The sequence below is a fragment of the Aulonocara sp. 'chitande type north' Nkhata Bay genome, linkage group LG12 (assembly GCF_057382095.1).
Source record: "Aulonocara sp. 'chitande type north' Nkhata Bay isolate Kocher_YH1m ecotype deep benthic linkage group LG12, A_spYH_male_GT1.1, whole genome shotgun sequence".
Lineage (NCBI taxonomy): Eukaryota > Metazoa > Chordata > Actinopteri > Cichliformes > Cichlidae > Aulonocara > Aulonocara sp. 'chitande type north' Nkhata Bay.
In genome coordinates, this window is record NC_141355.1 from 5,450,932 (window position 1) to 5,472,545 (window position 21,614).

General features: G+C 42.4%; 1 long non-coding RNA gene across 2 annotated transcripts; it reads left to right on the top strand.

Moving 5' to 3' along the window:
- Positions 1-13,852: 13,852 nt before the first annotated feature.
- On the top strand, positions 13,853-18,647 carry LOC147316769 (uncharacterized). Of its 2 annotated transcripts, none has more exons than XR_015131647.1 (4): positions 13,853-14,019; positions 17,655-17,774; positions 18,059-18,117; positions 18,297-18,647. It is a non-coding gene; the product is annotated as an uncharacterized LOC147316769 (long non-coding RNA). The 2 variants fall into 2 exon arrangements; XR_015131646.1 differs by lacking the exon at positions 13,853-14,019 and adding an exon at positions 17,180-17,255.
- The last annotated feature ends 2,967 nt before the right edge of the window (positions 18,648-21,614 follow it).

Here is a 21,614-nt window from a genome sequence, read left to right on the forward strand (position 1 = left end):
TGGTTGTGCTTACGGACCTCGAACCGATTTTGGCGTGCAGAAATCTGTTAAAAAATGTTTTAGTACAACTTTGTTAAGCCGCACTGCTTGATGGATTGTCAGAGCATTACAGCTGCCGTAGTGAGGAGCCTCGCGGAGTAATCTGGGTCCAAAACTCCGTCTGCTTCAGGTCCCAAAGTCAAAGGAACACTGAGAGTTAAAAACGGTCTAAATTCTTTCATCTTTAATAAAATTATCAGCGTTGCTGCTTTATCAGGTGTAACAATTAAGTTTAACATCCATGCGTCCATGAAAACAGAAGTTATTACATTTAACGGAGTTAGAAGTTAACAGGAAGTTAGCTCGCTAGTTTACACCTAAACATGACATACCATGTTCTGACTGAGAGATTTTTGAAACTAATTCAAACGTACAGCTCTGCTACCACTTCCAACATAAATGAAAACAGGAAACTAAACAGCAGTGGCGTTTGTAGGGTTACTGAAGTTGGACTATATATAATGGTATATAATGTTGTGCTACGTGATTGCTAGCGACACAGCTATTTAAGCATAACATTAGCACAGTGAAGGATGAAGGATGAACGCCAACTTTTTTTTATCACTCATTAAAACTTAACGTGAGGGATTCTGGTGGTCAGGGACAAATGCAATCGCATAGCAGGATGCTATACACGGGCCAAACTTCAGTCAGGAGAACAACTAAGATTATTCATCCACAATACGAGGTTAGTTATTAATATACTGCAACAACATGAGAATAGAACAGCTGCGAGAGAATTCAACATTAATGAATCAATGTTACGGAAGTGGAGGAAGCGCAGTTTTTGGCTTTCCCCATATTTCAAAAGTGCTTCATCTCTTTGCTATGACTGTCGCCCAGCATAATTTGCAGATGATAATGGTTGTAGCCGCTGCGATGCTTTCAACCAAAACAGGCGCAGTTTGATGACATCATCAACATGCGCCATCGCGATAGAGTGATATAGTCAAAATCTCTATCGTTGGCCAAAATTATATCGTTTATCGTTTATATCACCCACCCCTAACATAAACCAGTTTAAAATAAAATATAAAAAACAAATCTTAAACAAATATAAGAATGAAGAAAACGGGGTAAACCCAGGACCGTAATTGAAGTGATGTTTTGGTTTGTTTGTTTCATTATTTGTGAATCGAATTTACATATTCTGTCTTTATTTATATGAAAGAAATGATATTGTCATTTTTTTGTTTGTTTTGCTGTTGTTTCATTTGTTTGTTTGTTTAATTTAAGACTAAAAGAAAATTAAATGAATGAGATGTAAAATTTGAGGGGGTAGGGGCAAATAAGTGTATACTTCTGCCTACTCCTTTTCAAACAAAAGAATTGAATGATATTATGTAATGATGGTGAATGTACATGTTTGAAATAAAAATGAACTGAAGTGAAATAAATATGACCAGTCTTTGAATAAATAGTACTGCGACCACGTTTTGTACTTCTCTCGTGCATCGATGAGGTGCATTCTCACAATTCAGTAAGCGTTGGATTATTGTTACTGCTGTTCACAAAAGAGGAGATGTGAGTTAATTTTGTGTAATAAGTGCCTATGGAAACCGTTTTAAGGTTCTTTAATTCTGTTATTATCGATTGCATTAAGTTGTCATTTACGAAAATGAGAGGTGTATGGTCACTAGTGTTGATTAAGTTGTTTTATAATATTAATGCAAAATGTGTTCACTGCCCTGTGCAGGTTGGTCTTTTTGTTGGAGTGTGAAATTGTGCGAGTGAGACCAGTAAATTCACCTGCAGCGAGCCAGGATTCAGGATCCCAGCTGCGATGGAGGAAGGTTTGCAACCTACTTAGAAGTGACAGACGCGTTACTTCCTGACAGATAAGCTTATGAGATCTCAAAACAATACACTGCCTGGGTAGTACTACTAACATTAACACTATCCACACACACTTCACACACCTGAACAGAAAAGACTGAAAAGAACTCTGAACTGAGTACACAGGCTGACAAACATGGACTATTGGAATTTTCTCATTGTGAATTGTTGAATGACTATTTATGGTTTTGTTTAAATAAATGTTAACTGTTCTTTTAGCTGTGTGTCACGTGCTCCTTAGTCGATTTCTAGAGAACATAAACCCAAGATCCTAACTTCCTCTACGTTCTGTAGTGGTAAAGTATCATGTGTTACAACTAGGTTTTTAACGTCACGTTGAGACAGGATATTCCTCATTTCAGAGATATTGCACAAATGGAAGAAAGCAGTCCTACATATTTGTTTAATATGTGCATTGAAGGACATATCCTGGTCAAAAATTACTCCAAAATTACTTTCCTGCAACCAGGAAAGAAATTACTAGCCAGGGAGACGTGGCTAGTCGTTGCTCCATTATTTATTCCAATTCAAGCTCATGCAGTCTTTTGTTACTTTATAGTAGTACAACTGTGTATTTACTTTTTCCAAAAATAGCTCACATTATGATGATGATGATGAAGCTTTATTTGTCACTTGCAGTTGCCTGCAGCAAAATTGGACCCCTTCTGACCATACATACATTACACAAACATCACATTGGGGAGACAGGTCAGAACAGGGAGCTTACAGAAAAACAGTGAAATGTACAACACAATAGGGGAGTGGAGGAGGAAAAAAGAGAACTCTACTCAGACTGAGCTCCTGGTAGGGGATCAGTATGAGAACAGAAAACAAAAATTCCTCAGCACAAAAAGCACATGAATCTTCACACTGTAACACCATGAAAACACATGACAAGCAACAGGGATGGGTAAATGGGGTGAGAGGTCGCCAGTGTAGACAGCAGCATGATTCCACGCTGGCCCGGTCAATCGCCGTCTGCATCGGGTGGGTGCAACCATTGGAGGCGTTTGGAGGGGGGAGAGGGGTGAGTGTACATCTGCGTCAGTGTACGTGTGTGTGTCCTGTTCAACTTGAGAGAGAGTGTCCTTTTACCTGGTTAAGCAAAGTCAACAGTCCTGATCCGACGCAGGTGTCCTTGAAGGATACGATCAGAGAGAATTTCTTGTTCAGGAGCCAAATGAGTGAAGGAGATGATTGTTTGGGTTAATGTGAACAACTGCATGCAATTTCACAGTTGGTCTAATGTCCATCACTGGTCACTTGATCTGTCAATTTCCCATTGCAGAGCCGTGAGCTTCTCTAAGATCTTATCCATATTGCGTTCAATAAACGCAGTGTGAGTACTCAGAGACTGCCCATCGTCAATCACGTCGGCCAGCCTTGTGGGACCGCTTTCTTTGTTTTCGATAAGCCAGGTTCAAGCCAGCTCCGATCAGCCAGAACTCTGTTATCATGGTTCCAAATGGGTAGATCTCGTTCAACGTCCTCTATTGAGAGTGTCGCCAGACACACGACGCAACCGACCATCAAGTATCCGGCAGCAAGGGGCTCTGCAGGACAATCAGGCTCTCCCGAGCCCAGGCTTCTCATCAAAAATAGGGTGTCAATTTCGTTAAGGGACCAGTTGATCAAATTCATAATTCTTTAGGTCTTAGAGAACAAGACTGAGAGACTCTCTGAGGGTTAGAAAGTTACACGAGAATACACAAGGACATGAGAAGCCAAGCAGGAAAGATAAGGGAAGGGAGAGGGAAAAGATGCAACTGCTTCCGTCAAGAGCGAGATAGGATTTCACATATTCTCAATACGTGTTCCGTTATCAGATAGACAAAGAGAATGAACATATTCCACTGTCATAGACAAAGCCGATTTTCTTATGAAACTCGCTTCAAAATGAATGCTAAAAAGATAATCCATGAATTTCGAAAGATTCCGAAAGAATGGTGTAATCACTACCATCTTGATATGTACACTGAATTTAAGTAAATACTTTATGGCAGAAAACAAACAACTAAAACAACACACTATAAAGGTGGAGCCGATCAGTAACATTACAGAACGTTGAATTTACTAGACTAAACAATGTTTCTGTGCTTTCAGTTTCTGACCTTAATAACTAATCTATGCAATATATCGGGTGTGACTGCTTTTATTTTCTATTTCTGGTACAATACTAGCCTGCAAGCAGGAAAGAAATGATAAGGCAGGGAGTACATGTAACATTATGAGAAAACAGTGCTGAGCATGCTTCTGACTACTAACAACAGGCCAAACCATGGTCTCACACTGCCACCTACTGGTACAAAAATGGAGCATCAGCTACAAATATCCCAGACTAGTTACCAGGTCTATAGTTAAAACTAGTTAATTTAGAGGATTTTCAAAAGAAAATATCACTTACATTTAAAGTAAAATAGCTGAAATATAAGTTAATTCACATAAGTGTGATTAGACGTTAGTGGCTATCACACACACACGTTCATACTGTTGCTCTTTGATTAGATAACTCTATGGCTGCTGTCAATATACAGGCGAAGCTTACGGGTTATGCAGCCAACTTTGTAAGTTGGAACATTAAGTCTATGAATCACCCTGTTAAGCACAAAAAGGTGCTTACACAACTGAAAAAATCTGATATGTCTTTTCCACAGGGGACTCACCTTTGTATAGCAGACCGATATAGATTGAAGACTGGTTGGGTTGGCCAAATAGTCCATTCCAACTTTAACTCTAAGACAGAGGGGTGGCCATCCTTATGGGTAAAAACGTCCCATTTCCTGTATCAACCATTTTATCTGATCCTATGGGTCCTTATTATGGGTCCGTATTACTGTGGTTGGCCAACATTATGGACTTTATGGACAACTTTATGAACTGATTTAAGCCAACATTTATGCCCCCAAATGGGATGATGAAACCTTAATTGTCTATTAATTCTCGTGAATTCTGGATATGACAACACACAATCTCATTTTAGCTGGAGGTACAAGCTGTGTGCTCTCTAACCTAGAAAGAAGCTCTAATAAGGATACTCATCCAGGGCATGCTCCGACTATATTCCTGTCCACAAAATGTTCTATTGGATAAATTCATTTGTCACTGATAAATGTCCTCTTCCACTTATTGAAACTTGCAATTATCAATCTATTGTTATTTCAGATCATACCCCCCTATTGATGAGATGGGGGTTGGATGCCTCACAGCCCTCCGCCTCTGGCAGTGGCCCTTTCTACTAAGGAGGCAAGAGTTCTGCATGTCCTGGTGACCCTCCACCTGTTTCACAGGTGGGTGCAGCCTGATCTATCTAGTGAAAGTCTAGACAGACCAGACCAGCTCAACCACACAGACACTTCCTACCCGATTTGAGGACAAAAGCAGAGTATGCAATATGTGGGACAAACAAACACACACACACACAAATGGCAAATGTGAGATCATGGGAATCTAAGCAGCTTGAACCGAAAGTGACTAAAAATTGTCAAGGCTGAGCAGGACTCAAGCGCAGACTACGAATCACAATAAACATTTTTTTTATTTACATGACACAGAGTGCACTATATACAAGTGGGGAGAAGGGGTCCAGCGAATCCAGAGGTCCATGGAGGGTGGGGGGCTCCACAGGCTCACTGCAACTGCCACACTCACGAACAGGGTCTCAAGGCGGGGCACGGAAAATCTATATACAAGGACAAAATGTTAAATGCCAAGCAAAGAGAAATCAAAATATTTCCAAAGCTAGAATTGCACTAACGAATGTTACACAGTAGTCCAGCGACAAAGGGCTCCAAGCAACTGCCTTCAGAAGTGGCTGGTAAACAGGATGATGAACCTCAGGTGAGAAATTGCTTGCAGGTGTGAGGACAGCAACCGGGAGCCCATGATTAGGTCCACCCAGGCATCGCGTTGTGAGCAGGGAAGCAAGAAAGAAAGTGAGAGAAACAAAAACAAATACATGTAGCGTAACTGGACCATGACAGTAATATTTCAGTTTGATCAACCATCTCAACAAGTTCAATTACTTTCTTTTCAAGCTGCTTACACTACATTGACTTTTGTTTTTACACAATCTCAGAAGAGGAGAGCCACTGAGGGAACGCCTTCCGCCCTCCGACGCCTCCACCGTGACCTCCACTTCTGAGAGGAATTGCCCACAGATCAAGCATGGAGTGTGCCTGAATGGACATACAGAACTCCAAGGTTCGGCCCAGTGTTGAGGGTTTTCCCAAAGGAGAGGGCCCGGCGGGCGGTGCCTCACAGCCCTCTGCCTCTGGGAGTGGCCCCTTTCTACTAAGGAGGCAAGAGGTGGCCAGGAGTCTGTCAGCGAGTTCTGCATGTCCTGGTGACCCTCCACCTGTTTCACAGGTGGGTGCAGCCTGATCTATCTAGTGAAAGTCTAGACAGACCAGACCAGCTCAACCACACAGACACTTCCTACCTGATTTGAGGACAAAAGCAGAGTATGCAATATGTGGGACACACACACACACACACACACACACACACACACACACACTCACTCACAGATCAGTTGAAAGGGACAGAAGAAATGGCAAAAGTGAGAATATCTCACACACACACAACAGAGGGGGAAGAGATAGAGAAATTGGCAAATGTGAGATCATGCTAAGCAGCTTGAACTGAAAGTGACTGGAAATGTTTACGTTAGATCAGCCACCCATCCATTCTCTGCTGTGTTGCTTTTCCAGTGTCACAGGGCAGCTCGAGCCTATCCCAGCTATCTTAGGGCGAGAAGCAGGGTACACCCTCGACAGGTCACCAGTCTGTTACAGGGCTAACACATAGACGCAGAAAACCATTCGCACCTATCGCCAATTTACACTCTTCGATTACCTATTGCCACTAACTGCAGGTCGTTGGACTGTGGCAGGAAGCCGGAGTACAAGGAAAGAACCCACGCAAACAGAGGAAGAACATGCAAACTCCACACAGAGCGACGGTAGAGCTGAACTCAAGACCTTCTTCCTGTGCGGTAACGGTGCTAACCACTGTGCCGCCCGCGTGTGAGCAACCGTCTCCCAGAAATTTAAAAAAGTTCAGTTACTTTCTTTCAAGCTGCTTACACTACATTGACTTTTGTTTTTACAGAATCTCAGAAGAGGAGAGCCACTGAGGGAACGCCTTCCGCCCTCCAACGCCTCCACCGTGACCTCCACTTCTGAGAGGAATTGCCCACAGATCAAGCATGGAGTGTGCCTGAATGGACATACAGAACTCCAAGGTTCGGCCCAGTGTTGAGGGTTTTCCCAAAGGAGAGGGCCCGGCGGGCGGTGCCTCACAGCCCTCTGCCTCTGGGAGTGGCCCCTTTCTACTAAGGAGGCAAGAGGTGGCCAGGAGTCTGTCAGCAAGTTCTGCATGTCCTGGTGACCCTCCACCTGTTTCACAGGTGGGTGCAGCCTGATCTATCTAGTGAAAGTCTAGACAGACCAGACCAGCTCAACCACACAGACACTTCCTACATGATTTGAGGACAAAAGCAGAGTATGCAATATGTGGGACACACACACACACACACACACACTCACAGATCAGTTGAAAGGGACAGAAGAAATGGCAAAAGTGAGAATATCTCACACACACACACAACAGAGGGGGAAGAGATAGAGAAATTGGCAAATGTGAGATCATGCTAAGCAGCTTGAACTGAAAGTGACTGGAAATGTTTACGTTTGATCAGCCACCCATCCATTCTCTGCTGTGTTTCTTTTCCAGTGTCACAGGGCAGCTCGAGCCTATCCCAGCTATCTTAGGGCGAGAAGCAGGGTGCACCCTCGACAGGTCACCAGTCTGTTACAGGGCTAACACATAGACGCAGAAAACCATTCGCACCTATCACCAATTTACACTCTTCGATTACCTATTGCCACTAACTGCAGGTCGTTGGACTGTGGCAGGAAGCCGAAGTACTAGGAAAGAACCCACGCAAAAACAGGAAGAACATGCAAACTCCACACAGAGCGACGGTAGAGCTTAACTCAAGACCTTCTTCCTGTGCGGTAACGGTGCTAACCACTGTGCCGCCCGCGTGTGAGCAACCGTCTCCCAGAAATTTAAAAAAGTTCAGTTACTTTCTTTCAAGCTGCTTACACTACATTGACTTTTGTTTTTACAGAATCTCAGAAGAGGAGAGCCACTGAGGGAACGCCTTCCGCCCTCGGACGCCTCCACCGTGACCTCCACTTCTGAGAGGAATTGCCCACAGATCAAGCATGGAGTGTGCCTGAATGGACATACAGAACTCCAAGGTTCGGCCCAGTGTTGAGGGTTTTCCCAAAGGAGAGGGCCCGGCGGGCGGTGCCTCACAGCCCTCTGCCTCTGGGAGTGGCCCCTTTCTACTAAGGAGGCAAGAGGTGGCCAGGAGTCTGTCAGCAAGTTCTGCATGTCCTGGTGACCCTCCACCTGTTTCACAGGTGGGTGCAGCCTGATCTATCTAGTGAAAGTCTAGACAGACCAGACCAGCTCAACCACACAGACACTTCCTACATGATTTGAGGACAAAAGCAGAGTATGCAATATGTGGGACACACACACACACACACACACACTCACAGATCAGTTGAAAGGGACAGAAGAAATGGCAAAAGTGAGAATATCTCACACACACACAACAGAGGGGGAAGAGATAGAGAAATTGGCAAATGTGAGATCATGCTAAGCAGCTTGAACTGAAAGTGACTGGAAATGTTTACGTTAGATCAGCCACCCATCCATTCTCTGCTGTGTTTCTTTTCCAGTGTCACAGGGCAGCTCGAGCCTATCCCAGCTATCTTAGGGCGAGAAGCAGGGTGCACCCTCGACAGGTCACCAGTCTGTTACAGGGCTAACACATAGACGCAGAAAACCATTCGCACCTATCGCCAATTTACACTCTTCGATTACCTATTGCCACTAACTGCAGGTCGTTGGACTGTGGCAGGAAGCCGAAGTACTAGGAAAGAACCCACGCAAAAACAGGAAGAACATGCAAACTCCACACAGAGCGACGGTAGAGCTGAACTCAAGACCTTCTTCCTGTGCGGTAACGGTGCTAACCACTGTGCCGCCCGCGTGTGAGCAACCGTCTCCCAGAAATTTAAAAAAGTTCAGTTACTTTCTTTCAAGCTGCTTACACTACATTGACTTTTGTTTTTACAGAATCTCAGAAGAGGAGAGCCACTGAGGGAACGCCTTCCGCCCTCCAACGCCTCCACCGTGACCTCCACTTCTGAGAGGAATTGCCCACAGATCAAGCATGGAGTGTGCCTGAATGGACATACAGAACTCCAAGGTTCGGCCCAGTGTTGAGGGTTTTCCCAAAGGAGAGGGCCCGGCGGGCGGTGCCTCACAGCCCTCTGCCTCTGGGAGTGGCCCCTTTCTACTAAGGAGGCAAGAGGTGGCCAGGAGTCTGTCAGCGAGTTCTGCATGTCCTGGTGACCCTCCACCTGTTTCACAGGTGGGTGCAGCCTGATCTATCTAGTGAAAGTCTAGACAGACCAGACCAGCTCAACCACACAGACACTTCCTACATGATTTGAGGACAAAAGCAGAGTATGCAATATGTGGGACACACACACACACACACACACACACACACACACACACACACACACACACACACACACACACACACACACACACACACACACACACACACACACACACACACACAGATCAGTTGAAAGGGACAGAAGAAATGGCAAAAGTGAGAATATCTCACACACACACAACAGAGGGGGAAGAGATAGAGAAATTGGCAAATGTGAGATCATGCTAAGCAGCTTGAACTGAAAGTGACTGGAAATGTTTACGTTAGATCAGCCACCCATCCATTCTCTGCTGTGTTTCTTTTCCAGTGTCACAGGGCAGCTCGAGCCTATCCCAGCTATCTTAGGGCGAGAAGCAGGGTACACCCTCGACAGGTCACCAGTCTGTTACAGGGCTAACACATAGACGCAGAAAACCATTCGCACCTATCACCAATTTACACTCTTCGATTACCTATTGCCACTAACTGCAGGTCGTTGGACTGTGGCAGGAAGCCGAAGTACTAGGAAAGAACCCACGCAAAAACAGGAAGAACATTCAAACTCCACACAGAGCGACGGTAGAGCTTAACTCAAGACCTTCTTCCTGTGCGGTAACGGTGCTAACCACTGTGCCGCCCGCGTGTGAGCAACCGTCTCCCAGAAATTTAAAAAATTTCAGTTACTTTCTTTCAAGCTGCTTACACTACATTGACTTTTGTTTTTACAGAATCTCAGAAGAGGAGAGCCACTGAGGGAACGCCTTCCGCCCTCGGACGCCTCCACCGTGACCTCCACTTCTGAGAGGAATTGCCCACAGATCAAGCATGGAGTGTGCCTGAATGGACATACAGAACTCCAAGGTTCGGCCCAGTGTTGAGGGTTTTCCCAAAGGAGAGGGCCCGGCGGGCGGTGCCTCACAGCCCTCTGCCTCTGGGAGTGGCCCCTTTCTACTAAGGAGGCAAGAGGTGGCCAGGAGTCTGTCAGCGAGTTCTGCATGTCCTGGTGACCCTCCACCTGTTTCACAGGTGGGTGCAGCCTGATCTATCTAGTGAAAGTCTAGACAGACCAGACCAGCTCAACCACACAGACACTTCCTACCTGATTTGAGGACAAAAGCAGAGTATGCAATATGTGGGACACACACACACACACACACACACACACACACACACACACACACACACAGATCAGTTGAAAGGGACAGAAGAAATGGCAAAAGTGAGAATATCTCACACAGACACAACAGAGGGGGAAGAGATAGAGAAATTGGCAAATGTGAGATCATGCTAAGCAGCTTGAACTGAAAGTGACTGGAAATGTTTATGTTAGATCAGCCACCCATCCATTCTCTGCTGTGTTTCTTTTCCAGTGTCACAGGGCAGCTCGAGCCTATCCCAGCTATCTTAGGGCGAGAAGCAGGGTGCACCCTCGACAGGTCACCAGTCTGTTACAGGGCTAACACAGATACAGACAACCCTAGACACTTAAGAGCATTTTAGAGTTTCTCCACAAACTTGGATTTTGGAAAGAGGCCGGAGCACGTGGAGTGAACCCCCACAAACACTTTGAGGACATGAGAAGTCCATACAGAAAGACCTCAGCCTGATAGTGGAGTTGAACTCAGGACCTTCTTGCTGTGCGGGCAACTATATTAACCACTGTGCCACCGTGTTGCCCTTGTTTGTTCACCCGTCAATGAATTCATTTACTTCATTACTAAGCTTCTTACCTTTACACATGCACCCACACACAGGGGAAAGAGCTAGAGGAAATGGCAAATGTTAGATGATAATCTCTCTCTCACTCACACACACAAGACAAGGGGAGAGAGAAAGAAGAAATGACAAATGTGAGATCATCGCACGCACACACACACACACTCACAAACACACAAGCACACAAACAGACACACACAGGGGATAGAGATAGAGGAAACGGCAAATGTGAGATCAAGCTAAGCAGGTTGAATCAAAAGTGACTGGACATATTTACGTTTGATCAACGGTCTCCAAAATGTGAGTGAAGTTGGCCCCCCCACCTTCTTCAAATCCAACAAAAGTGGTATCAAACGTTTGTGCTACGTTTGTGCTGCAAAAATTTTCGTTTGTGCTGCTATCATTTTAAAGATATTAATAAAAATTTCTAGAGGTCATCAGAGGTCAACCAGCCCCCTCATATTAATGGAATCAAACAAAATTGGTGTCAATCAGTTGTGCTATGTTTGTGCTGGTTTGTGCTCCTAAAATTGTTGTTTGTGCCGCTATCATTTTAAAAATATTAATAAAACAACGTCTTGATGCGTGCTTAATCATCCGGGTAAGTAAATTCCAAAAGGTTGATTCTGTTCATCCGGACACTTTCAGTGGGAGAAACGTTTCGTCACTCATCCAAGTGACTTCTTCAGTCTCAGCTGACTGCAGTTTTCCCCAATCTTATAAACAGTACATTTGACCTTTACATTTTCATTAATGTCTTTGAAAACAGAAGCAGCACAAACGACAACTTTAGCAGCACAAACCAGCACAAACATAGCACAACTGATTGACACCAATTTTGTTTGATTCCATTAATATGAGGGGGCTGGTTGACCTCTGATGACCTCTAGAAATTTTTATTAATATCTTTAAAATGATAGCAGCACAAACGAAAATTTTTGCAGCACAAACGTTTGATACCACTTTTGTTGTATTTGAAGAGTGAGTGAAGTTGGCCCCCCCGCTCACGTCTCCAAGACATTTAAATGGATGTGCTGCAGGGATTGTCATAACATAACCTGATTAACATGTTATCTGCTGACTGTTAGGGGTCGACAAGCAAAACGAGCTCCTGGTACAAAATGCCTTACTGTTTCCCATTACCACAAATGATGCAAAGGTTGCTCTCCACAAATGTGGGCATAGTGTGCTATGAGTGCGACATAAAACTGTAGAGATAGAGCTTATGTGAGATGTTTGTGTGATGCTATAACAGAGCCGCAACAAATTTTTTGAAGTGATCAGCAATAGCTGTGAAGCTATTCATTACTGAGTTCATGTTTGGAACTTTGATTTCTGTTTATTTTTCTGTTTGTTTTCAATAAATTGGATGCTCAAAAAATGCTTTTGTCCAATTTCTGCTTGTTGCATGTTGAAGCTCTACTTGGAACCTTGTTAAGATCCAACCATGCAAAATATGACTTTTTTATTTTTTTGTTGCAATTTTTCAAGAGGTCTTAAACTTTTGATCGGGACTGTATCTCTATTCAGACCAGCTTGATTGTGACATCACAGAACAGAACCTCCCTGCAGTCTGTTGTTTTTATTGTGTGTGTGTTTTTTTTTTAATCTGCCATTGCTTTAGATATTTCAACCTTTTTGAAAATTATTTTCTTTTGCAGTTAGGATCCTTATTTGCTTTAAATCCATCACAGTACAGCAAACTAACCTTTTTAAACACAACCGAGTATTTTCCTGCAGCCTTTAAGTAACACAGTCTACCTAAGTTTGATTTGTAGCACGTTTCACACTATGTAAAAAACATAATGTTACCTGTACAGACCCAGTATGTGATTTAAAAACACGAGGACTTACACGTGATCTTTAAATGAGGAGTCCTTACCTTTAAATGTAACGTCTCTTCTTCCTCTCCTGTCTTGTCTTTCTAAACCTTCTTCTTGTCTCAGCTTGATTTCTTGTTTCTTCGTGTCAAACACCGCAGCCGGCGATTTGGCTACCAACGCACTGTGCTACACACTACACACAGTTTGTGTGTGCTGACATTTGTTGAGCTGATAGAAACGCTGCATTTGAAATTATCTGCCAATTAAAAAAAAAAAAAGTCACTCCCTTTATGCGTCTTCCTCTTCGGATAGGTAGATCCCAACGTACCGAAGCCGCAACTTAGGGACACATGCCGTTTTTCCGGTCTTGTGGCAAAAAAAAGAAGAAAAAACCCCAAGTGTCCCACTCTTAACTCCTGACCTTTTCAAATGTCCACAAAGTCCGCATTGACTCTACAACTTCCTTTATCTTCGTTCCCATGGTAACGAAGGGATACACATATTTATAAAGGAGAATGCGCTTCTATCTGATTCTATCTGAAAAACCGTTGAGAAGTGCTGTGGTTTTTAGCCCCACTTATTTGCGCTCTTCCTCTCCTTCATCGGGTGCAGCTTCACCTAGGGATGGATGAACACACACACACACACACACCCACTGCTCCACCCCTCCCCTGATGCTGCTCAGCCACAAACCACACCCCGCCACAGGCACGTGCAGAGGGGGGGCTAGAGGGGCTTGAGCACCCGCCCCTTTCCTGATGGGTGCCCAAAGTGCCCTTTTGTTGAGGCAACTTTTTAAAAAAAAATTATTATTTTTTTTATGTGTGTGTGTGTGCGTGCGGAGTCTTGTCTCTGCCCATCAACAATAATATTTAACTATTAATCACAGTTTTGCTAAATAAAAGGATCTGGCTTGCATCAGTCACATGATCACATTTAACCAATGATCGCCCTTGACGGCAGAACGCGCTGGTTACGAGCCGGGAACGAGCTCACAAAGAGCACGCGCATTTGTTGCGGTCCGGAGCTGTAGGAGAAACACAAGTTAACTCAGAGACACAGACTGATGCGACAAACCCAGTAAGTAGGTGCACAGCGTGCACTGTAGTGTATAGCACCCAGGAGTATTAGCTTATTACGTACACGTTGGTAAGTTGTCTTGTGGCAACTGACGAACTGAAACAAACGAGCGTGCTGTGTGTGCAACAGCGCGACAAACATTACCTGTCCTTTTATTAACTGCACAAGCAGTGCTGGTCACAGCTGCTGGCTACCTGTGTAAGGCTGTCATGGATCTGTAGCTCTGTCACCGTTTTAGGGAACATATTTAGTTTTAAAGTAAGTTTCCGGGCTTTTCCTGCCTTTCTGGAGGGATTATATTTCACTAAAAAACGATCTAATATGCATGTCCACATAATAATTATTATAATTATAATATATTAAAAACACACGCTGTATTTTAAAGAACATACATTAAGAAGCAGATTATATTAGATTTATATTTTAAATAAGACAAAAGTTGGATTTTACAGCAGTAAAATGATTGTATCTCTGCAGTTTAAAAATGTAATAAGCTTTGCCCCTGCACAGAGTGGATAGTGAAACAAATGGAATCATCATAAATACATTATTTCATATTTATTACTTCCCCCTCCTCATTGCGTTATTATTGTAGCTCTAGTAATAAATAATAATGTAAGGATTATGGATCAGCACCGTGATGCCCATAGTATATACAGTATATACAGTATTCTGAAGAAGGTCTAAAATGTCACTGTGTGTGCGTGCATGTGTGTGTTTTATTTAGATGGATTTTTTTAAAAAAAATATTACTCATGATATAACATTGTCCAGACATGCCTGGTAAGGACATGAGGAGGAAACAGCAGGAGCTGTGTGAGGCTACTAAAGGCAGTGCTATAACATTTTTCTGTCATCATTTTATTATAGATTAAGTGCAAGAGTTGTTAGGTGTGGATAATTAGATTATAGTTTATTGCAATAGCAAGTTGTGCCTTCAAAGGAGCTTGCAAAGACTACGATGACCGGGATGACTGAGAACCTTCACAGACAAGTTGTGCCTTGTTCTCACATAGCAAGTGGAGAGTGATATATGAAATGATGGGATGGAAGGAAGAAGAGAAGCAAAGAGTGATTCACAGGCAGAGCCTAATTTATTTCTCACAGTTTTTTGTTGCCTTATGGTTCCAAGCGCTGTCACCAATCTTTGCATTTTGTTATTATCTCATGACACCTGTTTAATCAGCTACCATCTCTCCTGTGGACTTTTTAATGTCTACAGTCTCAGATCAACACAGCCCTTCTCTTCCCATATTAGATTCTTGATGAATGTGTGTTGTTGTTATTCAACCTGGTTCAATGTGCCCCTTTTTAACTTTGAGCACCCGTCCCTTTAAACCTCTCTGCACGGCCCTGCCCCGCCACAGTGCTTTTCAGATTTTTAAAATGTAGTTAATGAATTATTCAGTGTGTTTCAAACTAAACTGTTTATAAAACCAACAAAACCCCTAAAAATTAATCTTAACTACGTGTTTTGTCAGTTACTCAAAACATTTTTCTAAATGAGATAATATGTGGTTTGTGGCTCAGCTGCAGGGAGGGCTTTGGCTGGTGGGTTCAGGGTGTGGTGTCAGGGGATGCTGACCCACACGGCTGTTCTGCATCATCTGATCATGTTGGGACTGTGTGCTGCACGGGAAGAAGGTGGCTGGAAAACTGCACAAGCAGAAGAAACCAACGACAAACTGTAAATAAAAGCATCTACGTGCTTGTAACATGCATGCTTTACACCCTAACTGTTTATTAAGCATAACAAGGTTTTAATAAAATAGACATTGATTTCCTTAAACAATTTAGAAGAAAAAATAGCAGTCATCATAAAGCTAACAAAAAAAAACACGGAAAAAATGCCTGAATAGCACAAGTGATTAATGCCATCAAGCTAATGCTAAAGAAGCAGCAGACAATGACAGGTCAACATAAAATAACTAAATCTTAAGGAATGAGTAATAACATAATGTATGATTAACTATATTTCACATTTATGAATGAATTACATTTTTCAGGTTTATTATCATTATGATTCAGACATAATGCAGCTGTAAAGATCACATTTAGTAGCAAATTTCTCATCAATAGAACCCAACTGTCATGGTCCGGGTGAGCACGGGGTTTTTCCACTCCGCTGGGTTCTACCTTCAGGCAGAGACTCCAATCAGCTTCCACACCTGGTTCCAATCAAGTCACCTGCATATAAGACCAGCATTCACAACAGACCTCTGCCAGATCTTCTGCTAACCCATGTCAGTGCTAGGCTGCGAACCCCTTGTGAGAACCCTCAACTACTGCTTTTCCCTCACCGTGTTTTTCTTTGTCATAGGACCCACCTGGCAGTCACGTTTCCCGAACTACTCTCATCTCCGCCTGGACGCTGGTTCTGTCATCTGGTTTCTTCCTCTCCACCATCGGACTACACCTGCCTGCCTCCCTGCCAAGTCCCTCACTCCACGCATATTCTGGATCCTCTCTGGACACTCCTCACCCGGAACCCCCTGGACACCCCTTCCTCGCATGACACTTTAAACCTGCAACGCGTAAGCCCTAACCTCCATAGCCTAATCCTGCAGCTGTGATTCACTGGACTGCCACTGACTACTTGTCTCTTCTCATTATAGTGACTGCGTACCTCCATCCAAGCCGCTGCCCCTTTTTCCATCCGTGAAATCCAGCACCTAGCCATAGCACTCAGTTTCATGTTCACAGTTTGGCCTCACAGTTCACAGTTCATAGCATTTCATAATTCATAGCATTCATAGTCTCTTGTTGTGTAATTTCACTAGACACTTGTAAATAAAGCACTGTGTTCACGCCCGTTTGCCTCCCTCTGTGTCTGCATTTGAGTCCACACCCACAGCCGGGCCCTCTCGGCCGTAACACCAACACTAATTATATTTGATTTGGAGAGAATTAGAGAGATAGAGAATTAAAAAACACAGCATGGTACATTATTACAAATAAGGCACTCCCACATCAAAAGTAAAACTTGGAAGCTTTGTGTCTCTGTCATTATTTCTTCTGCCATACAGCTACACCGCTGGAGCATGGTACACAGAAGTCGCTTTAAAAAAATACATTTAGTATAGCTCTTCAGGCATAGAAAACATAACTTTACCTTACATCGAGGACAAACAACAAATTTACAATTCCACTTGCTGTACTCAACCAGGAGGTGAGACAGGGACGGATAGAAGGACATCCGTGGACTTCCTCCAATGAACCAAAGGTTATCTGGGCAGGTTTGTAGTGTTTTTAGTGATTTTCACAGCAGTCTTTCCAAGGCCGTGGACTCTCCCATTCCCTCAAACACTGCAAGCAGAATTCAAACGGCTGTCCATTTACTGCTGTGCACACTTCACAGAGGACATTCAAATCTGATCCATTCTCTCTTATCACAATGGATCTGCATTCGGGACACTACAGGGAGACCTCCCTTATGGGGATGCTGCTGACATATTATAAATTGTTATATCTATATTTAGCCTAATGGTAAGGAGAAATATTACTTTTTTCCACTGTCGAGATCCTTTGAGATCAAAGTGGATCAACAGCTTCACCAAATGAAGCACTATAAAAACTGCACAGGAAAAATATCCCTAACTTCACCTGTGATCACACGGTAGTTTTCTGTTGCAAAGGGAACAAAGAGAAAGACTTCACTGAGTGAAAAAGGATGAAGATACAAGCTGGTGATGATCCAGTGCACCTGGTCTCAGGACGTGAAGAAAAAGCCTGATCACCTTCTCCACAAAAACAAGGTGAGCTTAATGTTATGATTGATTTTAGCTTTTCAAGTTATGTATGTTACTTTCATAATAGTCACAGATTATATTGCAAACGCAGTGATTGCTGTTATGTGTATGATGACCAAAACTCTCTAAAAAACTGTTATTTCTTGCTGGCTTTCAATGGAAGATTATACCCATCCATTCAATTGAATTTGTTTTGAAGTCTTTTTCTGCTTTGATTGAGCTTGAAAGTCAAAAACACCACCAACAAAAAACTTTTAAAACTGCTTTTTGTTTCCTTTTTTCCTTTGAAGAAATCCTGAGCAGGAGGAACCAAACAGCTAAGAGCATCTTGACCACAGTGGGGGAAAAGGTGTGCACTGAGGATGATTTTGAAATATTAACTTTGTTGTCACTGCTAAGGAGTTTTGGACACAGGAGTGTGTTTAAAATGTGTGCATGTTCAGTGGTGTTCAGGGAACCTGACATAATAGTTTTTGACATGTTTAAATATTTTGTGAGGTTCATCTCTGTCCTCTGTTGTGTGTGTAGGATATCTTATGGCTGAAGTCCGGCTGACTGTCGCTGGGAAGCTATTGGTGAACGACTCTGCATCTCTATCTGAATATGGGCTCAAGCCCTCGTGCGTGGTGCAGATGGTGGTGAAGGTCCACAGAGGCTGACAGAGACCAGCAATATGATACATCCAAAGGACAAAATGCATCATCTTTGCTAACTGGCACTGAACTGTGTCGTCTTTGATCTTTGGTTTTCTTCTACACTTAAACATACAGCTCAATGAAGCATTAAATGTAAGCGACTGTATAACTTACTTGTTATAATAGTCTTACAGAGTAGGCCTTGAGATGGAGAGGATAGATGCAGCTTCAGTAAAAGACATTTTCAGGGAAAGAACATTTTCCAGTTCCTCTTTGGAAATTTGAATATTGTGAAAAATGACTTGAAAAAACATGTTTTTAATAAGGCTTTGAGCTAAATGTGGAAAAATGTTGCTACTAATTCCAGCATCATTCAGTTTACAAACGGCGTCCCATTGAATAACTGGAATCCCCCCCTCCCCCATTTTCACATAATGTGAAGCCATCCAGTGGGATGGTTCACATTTTTGAAACTCCTGATATTGCGTGAAATCCCTTTATGCACACTTTGACTACAAGGGGTAGCCGACAAGCATTAAAAAAGGATAATGTTTTTAAAAATGGGAAGAGCAACCAAATTATAACATAACATTAAAGTGAGCATGTGCTACACACCTCCTGCATGAATCAATAAATTCAGATATATTTAATCAGTGATGCAAAATCTTACAAAACATGCTTTGGTTTTGTCGAGTGGACTCTTGCTGCCTTTAGCAGAGAGTGCTAATTCTGGGACTGGTGGATGCTTACAGCACACAGTATATGAAGAAAACTATAAAGATGTTTACATACAGCCTATAAACATGGAGTGATGGTAATACAACCACAAATTTGTTTCACAGCTGAAATTAATCAGATAAAAAAAACCCATTATTTTTTAATGCTGTGCCACTGGTATTCTATTTGTACTTGTCTAGATTTATACTCCTCTACACCTCTTTAGATGCTGTATTGCTTTAAAACATTGATGTGAAGATACCAGTGCCCATTCTGCTGGTTAAAAAAATAAGAAGGTAATCTTTAAATACACCAAATGTTCAGGTACATCCTGAAGGGTGCAATATTCCACACAGGCAGGAGGGGTCACTGTTTGAAAACAGTTGCAGGTCAGCTAAAGTACATACAATGGCATAACACTGCAAACCAGGGATACTGGTTAAATGACCATAGGGAGATTTTAAATGGAAAAAACTAACAAAAGATCAAAATACATATGTACATATTACTCACAAATCATATCAAGTTTGAACTCTTTTTTTTTTAGGGAACAGAAGTCAAATTAACCATGGGTTCAATCTGGTTACAAAAAGCTTTCTTCACATTAATAAATACATTACTCATACGTCACCTGCATGTGGGTAAATCCTAGAGTCATACAGGAAGCAGCGGAGCCAGCTTCCTAGGCCTATACTGATATGTGTGTGAGCACATGGCTCCTGACAGTTATTTTGTATCCGTAATCATAATGCAACAATCAAAAAGAGAGGTGTTTGGATATACTGTTATTTATTTTCAGGCTGTTTTTTCACGATCCAGTGCATTTAACAGTGCATTGAAACATTTGATGCTGTGACGCAAAATTACCTAAACACCAATGAAAGGGTAATCAGAAACTTACAAAGTAGCCAGTAATCCTGGTGATGACTCGTGTGAACTTAAATCTTCTAGAAAAATATATGTGACCCTAGGACTTGTCATAGGATGCCAATTTAGCCTGCAGCCTGAAAATAGAGCATAAAATGTAAATCATGGATGGAAGGTTACATCGGACACCAAAAAGCATGTATTCATGCACCGCAGACGAGCTTTTCTACACTTCACCCAGACAAGCTGTATTTAAAACCACTAATGTCAGAACCAGTCGTAACGTACTGCATGTAATGTGCCAAACACAGATCATCTCCTGTCTTTTGCCATGTGTGTGAAAGGGCCACAATGTCTAGCGTTCATGACAGAAAATGGCATCACACCAATCTTATATTTACCAAATTACATTCAAGCTATAATTTTTGAGAAGGTTCATGACATGTAGGTAAAATATTTTCCTCTACAAAACTCTAAATGTCCTTTGGCATCTTTGCTTTTTTTAAAAAATTAGCATACATCTTTAAATTAAATTAAAAGTAAGAAATATATGAAACTGATGTTAACGAGGCAGCTAGTGACTAGCTGAATAAAAAAAGTGCTGATGAGTCTTTGCGGTCACATGAGGCTCAGCTGAAGGAGATGGTGAGGAAAAGGTAACGGAAGGAGAGATGATGCAGAAAGGCACAGAGTAGGTTTCCTCCATTGTGTCTTCACTCCTGCAGTTTGAACTGGAAAGAACTGGTGCTCCATTTGGTTGTGTCACAGTCAAGCATGGTGCGCTCTGTGAAGATCACATTCCCTTCTGCATCTATCAGGATAATTGTATTGGTTCTGAATGGATAACAATACAGAGAAGAAAACAATTGTAAATTTAATATCTAATAAGTATGACAGTGGTTATGAAAAGTCACTTTTCAGACACTGTTTGCCGCTGCCCTGCTAAATGATGTTTTGATAGCTTTGGAAAGGACTAACCCTCTGACCTTTTGGCTACAAGAGAGTGTCTGTACCCAATAATCCAGTGTTTCATTGCTGTGGAGGATTGATTACACTGGGGATTTTTTGTGTGTGCCAAGAGTGCCTAGCACAGTAGTGTAGGTGGAGTTTGGGTGCCCCCTCGAATCCAAGAAATATATTATTATTTGAGGTCTGTCAATTCAAAGCTGCTTTTTACCTGTCCATTTGGAGACAGTAAAAACTAATATTCTTAAAATTCTATTCCTAAAATTAAAATCACAATTCAATTTCAAGTTAATAATATACAATCTTTTGATTTGACTAAAGCAGAACAATATTTAAAGAAATTTAAAAGGCCTTCTGGGTTTTGTTTGTTTGTTTGTTTGTTTTTTTGCTGTATTATGCTTTTAAAAACATCAAAATCCACAGTCAGATTACAACAAAAACAAACAAGAAGCACTCTGAGAGCGCAAATTGTATTCAATTCAATTCAATTTTATTTATATAGCGCCAAATCTGCTGCGACCGGTTGGGCTGAGAGAAGGAAGACAGGATAAAAGATTGTATTTTATCTCTATTAATATTCATTGCAGATGCAGATATGGAAAGCTGGAGTCTGTGTCGGGATCGCCAAGTAGCTGTTCCTGGTTCTTGGTTCTCCGGCTGT